Source organism: Sminthopsis crassicaudata, chromosome 6 (genome assembly GCF_048593235.1).
Source record: "Sminthopsis crassicaudata isolate SCR6 chromosome 6, ASM4859323v1, whole genome shotgun sequence".
Classification (NCBI taxonomy): Eukaryota; Metazoa; Chordata; class Mammalia; order Dasyuromorphia; family Dasyuridae; genus Sminthopsis; species Sminthopsis crassicaudata.
The window spans coordinates 243,969,246-243,981,281 of NC_133622.1; the positions used below are offsets into that span (position 1 = coordinate 243,969,246).

At 40.2% G+C, this 12,036-nt stretch overlaps 1 protein-coding gene across 23 annotated transcripts in view; it reads left to right on the forward strand.

Annotated features, from left to right (window-relative positions):
- The window catches only part of CTNND1 (catenin delta 1), a 50,883-nt gene that overhangs the window by 4,844 nt on the left and 34,003 nt on the right, over positions 1-12,036 (forward strand). The gene's annotated exons all lie outside the window — the stretch shown is intronic.

Below are 12,036 nucleotides of genomic sequence, written 5' to 3' on the forward strand. Positions count from 1 at the left end.
TTAGTCACTTCCCAGTGAATGGGTACATACTTTTTTTCCTATTTCTTTGCTACTGTTAAAAAATGATGCTATGAATATTTTGGTATATGTTGAATCTTGTGCTTGTAACCATCTGACTTTCTTATCGTATATACCTAATGGTGAGATTGCTAGAACTAAAGTTGTTGGCTAATAATTACTTTTCTTACATACTTCCAGAATATTTGGACTGCTCCAGAGGTCTAATAACAACTCATTGGTGTTCTGTTCTTCCCATACCCTTTTAACACTGACTTCTTAAGTAAACTTCTTTTCAGGAGAATGCTATTTTTTGTGATATAAAAAACTTGGATCCAGTGAGGTTGCTGAATCTGTAGGTTTTGTGAAATAGGACCTATAATTGTCCATCCTCTTGGAAATGTCAGTAGATTTTAACTTAGCAGCTTTTACTCTGTCTTCTGCACTATTGGGTCTATTAAGTGATCTGAGATGATGGACTTGTGACATCACCAGATGTCATTGAATAATATATTCAATTGTGACACATTTGATGGGTTTCCTCGTGGATATGAACACTTTAGTCATTTAATATAACTTGTTCAATGTTTGATTGTACATCATCCAGTAGTGTTTGATAGCCACTGTCTACCTTAGAAGGTAATGCATCAAGTAATCAGATTCCTTCAATAATAGTTTTATCTTTTTATAAAGTATTTTTATCAACACCAGTTAAGGTTAATTGGGTGAAATCAGTAACTTTGTTTTTGTTTTGATTACTAATATTTCTACTTTTCTTTTCATGTATCTATAAGTCCTAGAAACAGAAAAAAATTCAAATATAGTAATCAGCAAGCTGCTTTTTTTATTCTCTCAAAGTGTTACCAAATTTAAAAAAAATTTCACAATGTGAAAAAATGCAGGATCAGTTAAAAAATGAAAAGTATTGTGAAATGTCTTCTAAAGTGATAATAGCATTCAATATTATTCTCTTATAAAATGCTTATTGCTAGCAAATGAGTCATATTTTTTACTTAAATAAGTCATTTGTAAACATTAGGTTCAGAATAAAGTGGATCTGAAAAATTTATCTTTCAAACCAGTCTTCAGGTATTGAAAGCCATTAGTATGCACTTAAATTTTTTAAAAGACTATAACTGCCAGATATTTATTGCACTTCTGTCTTTAAGTGAAAGTTTCTGCTTTCATTGTGTTTAGAACTTTGGTAGACTAAAATGAATGGTAGATGAGGATGGAGAAAAATGAAAAAATCCTATCCTTCATAAAATATTTGTGAGATACATGATGGTATCAAAGTTCAAATACAATTCCATTGATTAGGTCTCTTGAGTAGAACCTAACTATAATATTCGGAGTTTTTCCTGCTTCTTTAAGGACAGGTTTATTTTTCCAGTTGTTTCTTCTGATCTATACTTTTAGTGACCAGAGGCTAACCTGAAAGGAGCTGGACAGGCTGATATTAATAATACTTATTAAAGCTAGTTACTGAACCAGGATCTTTAGCTTGAGGTGTCATTTTATCTTAAAAGGATGAAACTTCCAATTCATGATGCTAATTGAACTTATAAAAATGAGGACCTTTTCTTCATGTCCTATTTATCAACCTAAACCATGCTGTTTCTATCCAGAAAACCTGTAAAAACTTTTATTCCCATGAGCATATTTCCGACTTCAGGAAACTAAGTTTGAATCCTGGCTCTACCACATTAATTATAAGTATGGGACAAATAATCAATCCAGTGCTTTAGTTTCCTTGTCTGTAAAAGGGACTTTGTTTTATATATATCTTACGAAGAAGTTGTGAGGGGAAAAAACAAACATTTTAAACATAAAAATACAGTTTAAATGTAAATTGTTTAAAACATAGTGACTTGACATTAAGAACTGAAAGGTTTTGGGGGCAGCTAGGTGGCGCAGTGGGTAGAGCATCAACCCTGAATTCAGGAGGACCCAAGTTCAAATCTAGTCTCAGACACTTAACACTTCCTAGATGTGTGACCCTGGGCAAGTCACTTAACCCCAACCAGGGTGGGGGGGAAGAACTGAAAGGTTCTGCTCTATGTTTTATAGAAGCTAGGAAGGAAATTAAGTCAACAAGTATCATTATTAGTGCATTGTACTAAGCACTGGGAATATAGCTGTAAGACAAATGACAGTCCCTGATGAGAAAATTTAGAGAAGTTCTTTTGATTCCTATTTATTTTAATATCTGTTTTTAACTATCAAACATTTGTATTAATTTTGATTCTTGGGCCCAAGTAGGTAACATTTGACTAAACAGGGAGGTAGTTTTTTTCTCTTTTTCACTTTATATTCTTATCTTCTCTACTCTGAAGGACTGAATCTGTTTTTTCACTTGCCCTCATTTTATTTCTTAGGTCAGTATCATTCGTGTGCATTGCTTGACCCTGATAGTAATTTTAAGTAGCTAAAGTAGCTTTTGATTCTTGTTCTAGAATAAGCAACATTTCTTTCTCCAAGGGGAAAAAAATTAACCACAGCCCATTGTATACTAACATGAGCTTCTGTTGTGATTAGCTGCTTCAAAGTTATTTAGGCTCTATCTATTTGTATTTAAAAATGGAAAACTGGTGATTCAGTTCAACTAACACCAAATGGCTGATGTGCAGGGTGGGGGGGGGGAGATTCAAAGTCACAAAAGAAGCCCCTTGAAGGCAGGGATTGTTTACTATCCACTACAAGGACACATCATATATGTAAATACATAAAGCATGAGAAAAACAAAGCAAGTGTGTCCTTATTTGGGGGGGGTGCGTAGGAATGGAAAGAGATTTTATGGAGGAGGCATCTAAGTAGAGCCTTGAAAGGAAGATGATGTAAGGAAAATTACCATTCTCCCTAAGAATGCAAAATGTTATTGTATCAAGTTACAGGATTTTAGAGTTAGGGGGTGCTTTGGCCATCATTTAGTCCACTGCACTTACTTTGATAGATAAGAAAGTTGATGTTTAATCTATTTGTTACATATATATATGTTTGTTATTTCCCCCTGAAAATCCTAATGGGAGGTTTTTACTTCCTATGTGGGAATCTGGAAGATTTGACTTAAATACATTAAGGAATTGCTGTGGTACTTTAAGGTTGTAGAGGGAAAAGGATTTTGGTGGTAAGGAATTTTAATAAGCTAAACTATCACACTGACAGTGGAAGACATAAGACATTGTTAGAGAAACTAGGCCAACCTTTCAATACAGTTATCAAAGCACCTGCAGTTCCCATTTCAGGGCAGGTGAAATGATCCTTATTGAACTGAAGTAGAGACTACATATCCAGCAAACTTTTAAAATAGAGGAGACCTATTTTAAAAGGGAAACTGGTGCCAATCTGATTCCTTTTCACTGCTCCTTTGTTGAAATTTTTCTCCATTGACTACCTTTAGAATTTGGTGAAGCAAGCCAGAATTTGCCACGTGAATGTTGAATGTCTAACCTGCTGAGAAGTCAGCTCATCAGGAAATACTGTAGGAAGTCCCCTCCCACCCTAGAAACAAAGGATGAAGCTCCGAAGAATTCGAAGTTTCAGAGTAACATAGATGTTTCATGGTATCTATTATTGTATTCCTATAATTCTGTACTGTCCCTCCCAATTTGCCATTGTTAATATTTTTTTGGAGTATCAGTATTTTGTTTAAGTTAAGCTTTAATAATAATAACAGTTGGCTGTGGAAAATTTGGTAGGGGGAGGTGAAATTGAAGGTTCTACCTTGTCTTTGGAGATAGCCCCTATCTAGTATTTATTCCTGAGGGCAAATGAAAAAACAGATTTAGTCCTTCAGAGCAGAAGAGACAAGAATATAAAGTGAAAAGGAGAAAAAAATCAGGGAAAAGGCCATCAGTAACTGAACTACCTCCCTATTTAGTCAAATGTTACCTATTTTGGCCCAAGAGTCAAAATTAATCCCTTTAGTGCAAGAAGTCAGAGCTACATTTAGTTCTGTTTCTTCTTGACCAATTTTTTTTTTTCAGGCCTGGTGTGTTCTGTGCCCTTGGTCAGATATTTATTTTATTTTGAACTTAATAAACAAATATTTCACTTTATGTAGTATAATAGATAATGAGGACTGTAGGTGAAACAACCAGCCTGTTTTGTTCAGCTTGCTCTTCTTATTATATATGTTCAACTTGTAGCTTACAGAACTTTCCTGCTTCTCTGTGCTTCTTTCTAAATTTCCTTTTGCTGTCTTTCTTTCTGCATTTCTACCAAAAAATGAGTAACAAGCTTCACCATCAGCCCTCCAGAATTAAAGTTGACCTTTGCATTGACTAGTATCTTCAAGTCTTTCATGGTTTTGCCATATTGTTTTTGTTTCCTGGTTCTGCTCATTTTACTCTGAATCAGTTCATATAAGTCTTCCCAGGTTTCTGAAATAATCTTACTTCTATCATCTATGGAATAATACTTGATTATATTCACATTGGCATAATCTGCTCTGGCATTCTTCAATAAATAGCATCCTTTTTTCCTCTAGTTCTTGGCTATTACAAAAGAATTGCTTTAAAATAATTTTGTACATATGGATTCGGTCCCTGTTTATTTGATTTGGGGGGGTATAAACCTAAAGTGGTGTGATTGTGATTTGTTCATTATTCCAAATTACTTGCCAATATCTTGGCCAAATATTTAATGTGAAATACCAGCTTTTTTTTTTTTTTTTTTTTTTTAGTCTTTTGCCCCCTTTTTTTTTTTAATCCTTTGAAATATATTCTTGCCCACTGGAGGACAGATTTGCTGATTGAACTGCACCCATATTCTCCCGAGCATCAGGAAAAATAATCAGTGATTTTATGTTTCTTTTATGTATCAGAAACAGATGTTGCTTGGATGGCTTAGGAATTGAGAAAGAGAGATCAATATTAATGATTGCTTATTTTAGGCAAATCCCGTAGGAGAAAGTTAAAGGATATAAACACCTCCCTCCTTTTTTCCTCCCTCTGTCCTGAATCACCCAGACTTGTACTTTCTCTTTCATGGCAAGGATAGTCACTTAGCTACTTTGTCAAAGAGTCTCTCTGTTTTTTTCTTGATTTGGAATATAGCCCTAGAACTTGACCTGATTAAACTCTCCTTTCCCTTTAATTATACCTGTCTAATTGTCATTTTGTTAACTTCATATCATTCTTGGGCGATGACCTCAAGCAGGAAACATTTTTTTTTCCCCCTTCACTTCTCCCTTTGTCAAATAACGATTGTTTGATGTAGGAAATAATCTAGACAATCCTCCAGATTTCCTGAAGACTGCACGTTAAATTAAGTGGGTGGCTTATTTCATTCTATAATAAATGGGGAGGCGTTAGAGGAGTAGCTAGCTATGGGATCACACATTTAGAGCTAAAAGGTACCACACATTCATTCAGCGTTTAAGTACTTCCTCGTGACAATCACTGTACTAGGGACTCAGAGACAAAAATGAAAAGTCCCTGCCCTTGAAGAGTTTATTTTCTATTTGGGGAGGTATACACATGCATATAATTTTTTTTATTGAAGTGGGGGAGAGTTTGGTCAAACCAAACAATACTTCGGAGAAGAATAGTATGTTGTCTTTATCTTTAGTACTCCACCCCTAAAAGAACTGGGGGAGTTGCCATCATGTCTCTTTAGGATCAAGCTTGTTTATTTATATGCAAAATAAATACAAGGAAACTTTTTCTGAAGGAAAGGGCTGTAATGGCAACTGGAGTTATCAGGAAAAGATTCAGTTAAAAGGGAATGCTTAAGCTGTTCTGCCTGAATCCAGGGATCCAGAGGCCAAGGGAAGGGAAGGGGGAGTATATGGTAAGCATGGGGTAAAGGGCAGCTCATTTTAGAGGCCTGGAGATAGATGTTAGGGTTTGTCTGAGCAATTCTAAGAAAGCTGGCATGACTTAGTCGACCGTGTGGGAAGGCAAGTAAAGGTCTAATGAGGCTAAAATAAGTCGGAACCAGTTCACAAAGGAATTTCAAAGCCAAATAGTGGAGTTTATATTTGATCCTAGAGGCAATAAGGAGCCGTTGTAGTTTGGGTAAGGAGTAAAATGGCCACACCTGTGTTTCATAAATAGCCATTTGTGGGCAGGATAGTTTGAAGAAGAGGTTCTTGAGGCTGGAGAATGTGGAGGCCCTTACTCATAGTCCCCCCCCAGTGGTGCTGAGGGCCTGAACTAGGGTCTAGTCATGTCCAGAGGGAAGGGGCCGAAATGTTGGAGAGATCCAAATGTCAGCATTTGGCAACTAAATAGATAAGTGGAGTGAGAAAAAATGAGAAGTTGAGGATGACACTGAGGTTCTGACTTGGGAACTTTTTACAGTTGAGAAAGCTGTCTCAGGAAAGTAATATGGCTTGGGCTAGATCCGATAAATATAAATGGCAGACCAAGAATTTCTTGAACCTATATCTTTTGCCTCCATATTTAGCTTTCTTTTCCATTGCCTGGTGCTGTCTCCTATAGAATAGTCTCATTTTACCTTGTGTATGTTTTCCTTTCCTTTTCCATATAACGTAAGTAATGTATAATTTCTTTTTATTTTTTACTATTCAGATAAAATTATTTTGATAGTCAAATTGTGTTATTCCAAGAGTTCAGCTTACTGTTCTCCCACCTGACTAACTTTCTATAATTTTTGGTACATTAGTATGTAAGGCACAATATGAGGAAATACAGCTGTATAAGACTTTTAGTCTTTATCCTTCAAGAGTTTATGTTCTAGTAGGGAAGATTAGGTACCTATTTGGGATCATTTCTAAAGGCGTTACCAGGGAAGACATCAGAGCATGCAAAGTGGGCGTGAAAGGTAGACAGGATTTTGATGATAAAAGATGTGACAGAAAGATGAGGAGGACATTCTAGTCCATGGGAAGCTCTTGTTACTCTTGGGGAAAATGGCCTAGATGAGTTGGATTGTACAGTTGCAATTGATTTAAAAGAAAGCAATTGATTTTGATTTGGAAATGATATCTTCTTTTTTTTTTTTTATTATATATATATATATATATTTTATAATATTATCCCTTGTATTCATTTTTCCAAATTACCCCCCCTCCCTCTATTCCCTCCCCCCGACGACAGGCAATACCATACATTTTACATGTGTTACAATATAGTCTAGGTACAATACATGTGTGTGAATATCATTTTCTTGTTGCACAATAAACATTAGAATCCGAAGGTACATGCAACCTGGGCAGACAGATATTAGTGCTAACAACTTACAATCCCCTCCCAGTGGGAAATGATATCTTCTAATCCTTTCATTTTTCAGATGAAAACGTAGTCTCAGAAGAGATAACTTCTCCAACTTAGTTTCACGAAACCAGGATGAGAATTCCATCTTGATTTGTAGTTGAGGGGCTTTTCCACCAGATAACAGTTGGAATCATAGAAAGTCTTGGGTACCATTCTAATGAGTGGCAGTGGGGACCTATATTAAGTCTTGAGTTTGGGGAGTAGTTGGAATAGAAGTAGTGTTTTAGGGCAGCTAAATAGTAGATAGAGTTCAGGGCTTAGAGTTAGGAAGACCTGAATTGAAATTTGGCTGCAGGCCCCTGCTAGCTATATGATCCTGGGCACATCACTTAATCCTATTTGCCTCAGTTTCTTCCATGAAATGGCAAATCATTCTAGTATCTTTACAAAAAAAAAAAAAAAAAAGCCTCCAGAACCTCTCAAGACTCTATTGAGTCTGAACACAATTTAAATGACTGAACAGCAAGGGATCCATAACACTATTGGAGTCATCATCTGGTCCTTCTTTTCTTCACGGAAGAACACCTTGAAAAAGTGTTCTAGGTTTTAAAAAAGGATGATATAGCAAGTCTGGTGAATTGAGAGGCTAGGTGGGGGCGTCCTAGAGCAGTAGTTAAAGACCCTTGAGTTCATCATCTGCTGCTGACAGTGCTCTCCGTCCCTGATAGAGCTTCTGTCTAGGATTTGGTGGAGCCAACAAGACTCTCCATGGCCTGTGGCCTCTACGGTTGAGTTCACACTCTGAGAGTCTCTTCCAGAATGAAAAATTTGTGTCAGATGAGAATGGATTACATAAGAATGATTTATTTTATTACCTCTATACTTCCTTTTGGGGAAGGTGGGTTAGGTTAGTAAATCTACTTGATGGAAACCTGTATGCTGAGTGTATCAACAGTTCTTTCATCTATATTTCTAGTTTTGATGTTTGTAGTATTTTCTGGGAAGCACTTCTACGACTCCAAATGCCTACAGCACATTTCTGTCTGGGTGACAGATAAAACTCATTGTCTGAAACTAATGCTAGCTATTACTTAGCTAAGCTTAGCTTCTTTCCTTCTTATCTTGCTTCCTTTCTGACCTCACTTATGTTTGCCTCTTGAGACATCATTCATTCAGTCTCCCAAGTTCAGAACTGTGAGAATTTAACAGTTTTTTCTGCTTCCCCATATCCAGTGATACCAAATCCTGTTGGTTCAGCTCCTGGAAAATATTCTTGCGGCGGAAAAAGGGAATAAGCAGTGGCCTTTAGAGTTAGAAGAAACCTAGGGTGGAATCTTGCTTTTAAGACCTAGCTGTGTGAGCTGGGAAGATCATAGAAGCTTTCTGTGCTTGTTTCCTTATCTTAGTACTCCGTTATTGGGATGAGATGATGTCTGTCAGATTCTTCATAAAAGTCAGGTCACGCCCTATCGTCTTTGGTTCGGGTCTGCAGTTCTGTGCGACCATGGTGGCCTGGGCCACTGGAACCTTGGTACCCAGGATGCTGGGCCTGCTGTGTGACCTTCCTCACCCGGGGACCAGCTTTCTGCTTGCCAGGTAAAAGGGTGGCTTTGGAGTGAGGGACTTCTTGGTCTCTGTAATGCGCCCTGGCCCACTGGGGCCTGTGGGGGCCACCCTCCCAGCCCCTTTTCTGGAGGGCTTCCTTCTTGAAGGCCGGCTTACCTGCGGCCCCAGGCTTTTCCCCCTCCATGCCCTCTCCCCAGCAAGTTTCCTCTTGAGGCCTCACAAAACACTTGGCTTTGTACTAGGAAGCAAGATGTTTTTTGTAGTGACCTGTGTTTTTCCTCTCCTACTGAGCCCCTTAGGCCTGGGATCACTGTGTCCTTCTTGCAGGGTTGTCTGGATGTGGCAGGTTCTGCCCTGCACCAGAGGACTATTGGGGGAGTCCAGGGTTTGGGCAACTCCCTCACGCAGCAGGTTTGAGGTCTTGTCCTGTCTGCAGTCCCTCTCCCCAGGCTACTTCCTCCCAGAGTAGGCATTGGAGCAGGGCACATCCCATACTGGTGGGAGAGGGGCACAGCTCCAGAGGATGTCTGCAGCCCAGCTTCCAAAGACCATTTGTTTAGAACTTGATGGGAAAGGGGAAAGCATGAGGTCACTTCCTGTCTGAAGAGGAAGTCCTGACTTCCTTCCCGGGTTGCTGGTGGGGGGAGGGAATTCCCAGCTAGGCGCTGCTAAGAGCCAGTTCCCTGGCCTTGGGCGGCCTGGTAGAGGTTGCCATTCTTTCTGAAAGGTGCCATCTTGGGGATGAGTGCCCTTGCCCTGCTGGAAGCTCTGGCGGGCTGAGGTGGAGAGGTCTTGAGAGGTCTTTCCAAAACAAACACACCAAGGACTAAGGAGCAAAGCTTCCCCCGGCCCAAGCCTCCCTATACTCCCTGACCCTGGGAGACCAAACAGGGCCAAGCCCTTGGGAAGAGAGCATCATGTTTAGGTAGGAGGCCCAGGCTCTGGCCTCTGTCCCTGGCCTGCTCCGTGACCTCTTGCAAGTCTCCTCGTGTCATGTTTTTTCCTTAACTGTGAAATGAAGGATTGGAAGCTGCTTTCAAATGATTGTCTGTAGAGATGCAGTAGCAGAGGATCCTCCTGGGAAGAGGGTGTTGGAAGATTTTTATTTTTAGAATGAGCTTAAGGTGGGGGGAGTGTCCATCCTAAGGAGGCCCAGTTGGCGTGTTTGCTGCTATTCTAGTCCAAGCTGCTTCTTCCTGACCAGTCAATTGTATTAAATTTTTGATGTGAGTTTGAACTAGTGTCCCTCGGGATGAGAGGGAGGGAGGAGGGAGAGGAGATTGGAGGGAGTGGAAACAGCTGGGGCATTCATCAACCCAGCCCAGCTATTCTCTTGCAGAAGGATGTGTAGTTCCTAGCAGGAATCTCGTCATTCTGAGAATGGGCTCAGGCATTTTAAACTGCACATAGGAATGTTTGCAGTCTAGAGTACAGCCAAATGCCATGCTGCTGCTTATATTTGTTACCCTTTCCAAACATCTTGCCTCGCCGCTTTGGAACGGAGGCGCCGGAGGTCAGATGGCAAAGAAAGAACACTCTGATGATGTCTTGTGCTCTCTCAAGCTTTCCCAGTGACTTTTCCCTTGCACATCCATTATTTCTTGGGGTGCTCTCGGAATCTGTCTGCAAACAGACACAGTTAGAATTGGGGGCCTTGGATGAAGTCATTCTGAATGACACCAGGTTGGCTCTATTGGTCTCCTCCCCCTCTGAGCTAGCCTCTGAGTGGGGCTCTGAGTCAGCAGTCATTAGTTCTGTCTCACCCGTTCCTCCTGAAGCAGGGAACCTGCTGAAAGTTCCAGGAGGAGAGGAATATGATTTGGGTGTGTCTGATTCTCAGGACTTTGCCCTCTCCAATCCCAGATTTGTAGGCAATCTCAAAACAGACACTCCTATCAGTGCCATCCCACTAAGTAATTTTGAATGGGCCCTGCCATTTAGCTTCAGTTCTTTTGAATTAGTTGAAAGTTTCTTAATTTTGCAGTTAACCATGAAAGAGGAAGATACAGTTTTAGATGAGTCTGATGTTTTATTGTGTTTTCTGTCAGTAATAAGGGACAGTGGTTTAAGAAGACATGACCAAGGCTTAGGATGTTCACATGCTTTCATCATTTTTTAATATGTAACACAGAACTTTCATCGTTTTATTCAGTGGCTTCCTTATTCTCCACAAACCCTCTCTTAGCAGTGCCAAAGATGTAGCCTGAATCTTCCAGCTTCTCCTGTCAGATGTTGAACCCCTTGTATATATTACTCCTTGTTTTAATTAGGGCCAGTCATCTGACAGGCTCATGGGACAGATACCCAGAAGGAGGAGGAAAGGTTGCTGACCGTTAGTATAGGAGGAGGCCATACAGAGGGAACTGCGGATGACCTAAGGAGGAAACTCTGGCAGAGTCTTTCTTAAAGCAACACAAAGCCTTTTGGGATTTCAAAAAGCTCACATTCAAAAGCTTGATTTTCCTTTCCCTGCTGGAGACGTAAGAATTAGTATTAATCAAATCTCACCCCGACCTTCGACCTTCGGACATTTGGGATATTCCCAGGGGACTTTGCATTTGAGGTAAAAGGAAAGGGCATTGTTTCTCCGATTGTGAACTCGAAGTACCTGATCCCATTCCTGCTGCTCTGAAGCCACAGTACAAGAAGCACCCTTCTGTGATAGGGCACCATTGTGTTTGGAGGGAAGGAGGAAGAGGTGGTAGTGGGGAGGGAAGCAGGCAAGTGAGCACATCACATAATAGTTGGAGGGAATCATCTTGACCTTTTGGTCACCCGAGAGCATTTCCATTTGGACTGGGACTGGGAGATCCTTTGTTGGCTTTCTTTCCTTTTCTCCCAACTGGGATGGACTTTGGTCCCCAGTGGTGATAAGCTGTTAGCCATATATAGCCCTGTATAAAGTAGCAGCCGCTCTATCCTGTGGGCAGTTTGGAAATAGAGGAAAGGCTGTGGTGAGGGAAGCTTGGTCTTGCAGCCCAAGCCAGATTTGGGGTATCTTGGTGCTGATGACTGGAAGAGGTTGGGGGGTGGAAGACGATCGTCCAGTTGGGTGGATGTCAGAGAGGTTTCGAAGCAGCATTTCCTCTGTCCCCTCTTGCTGCCTTTTTACAAATCAAGGAAGTTCTGGAATAGCCAAGTAGGAATCTTTGAAATCTTCCTCTCCCTTTGCCCCTTTTCTGCTACTAAATGGTCGTGCTGCTTTGGAAAAGGCTTTTACTTCATCTGTAGCTTTGGTTTGGGGCAGGGAGAGGAGGGTTGTTTTCCCGAACATGATAAGGAACTGAACTGG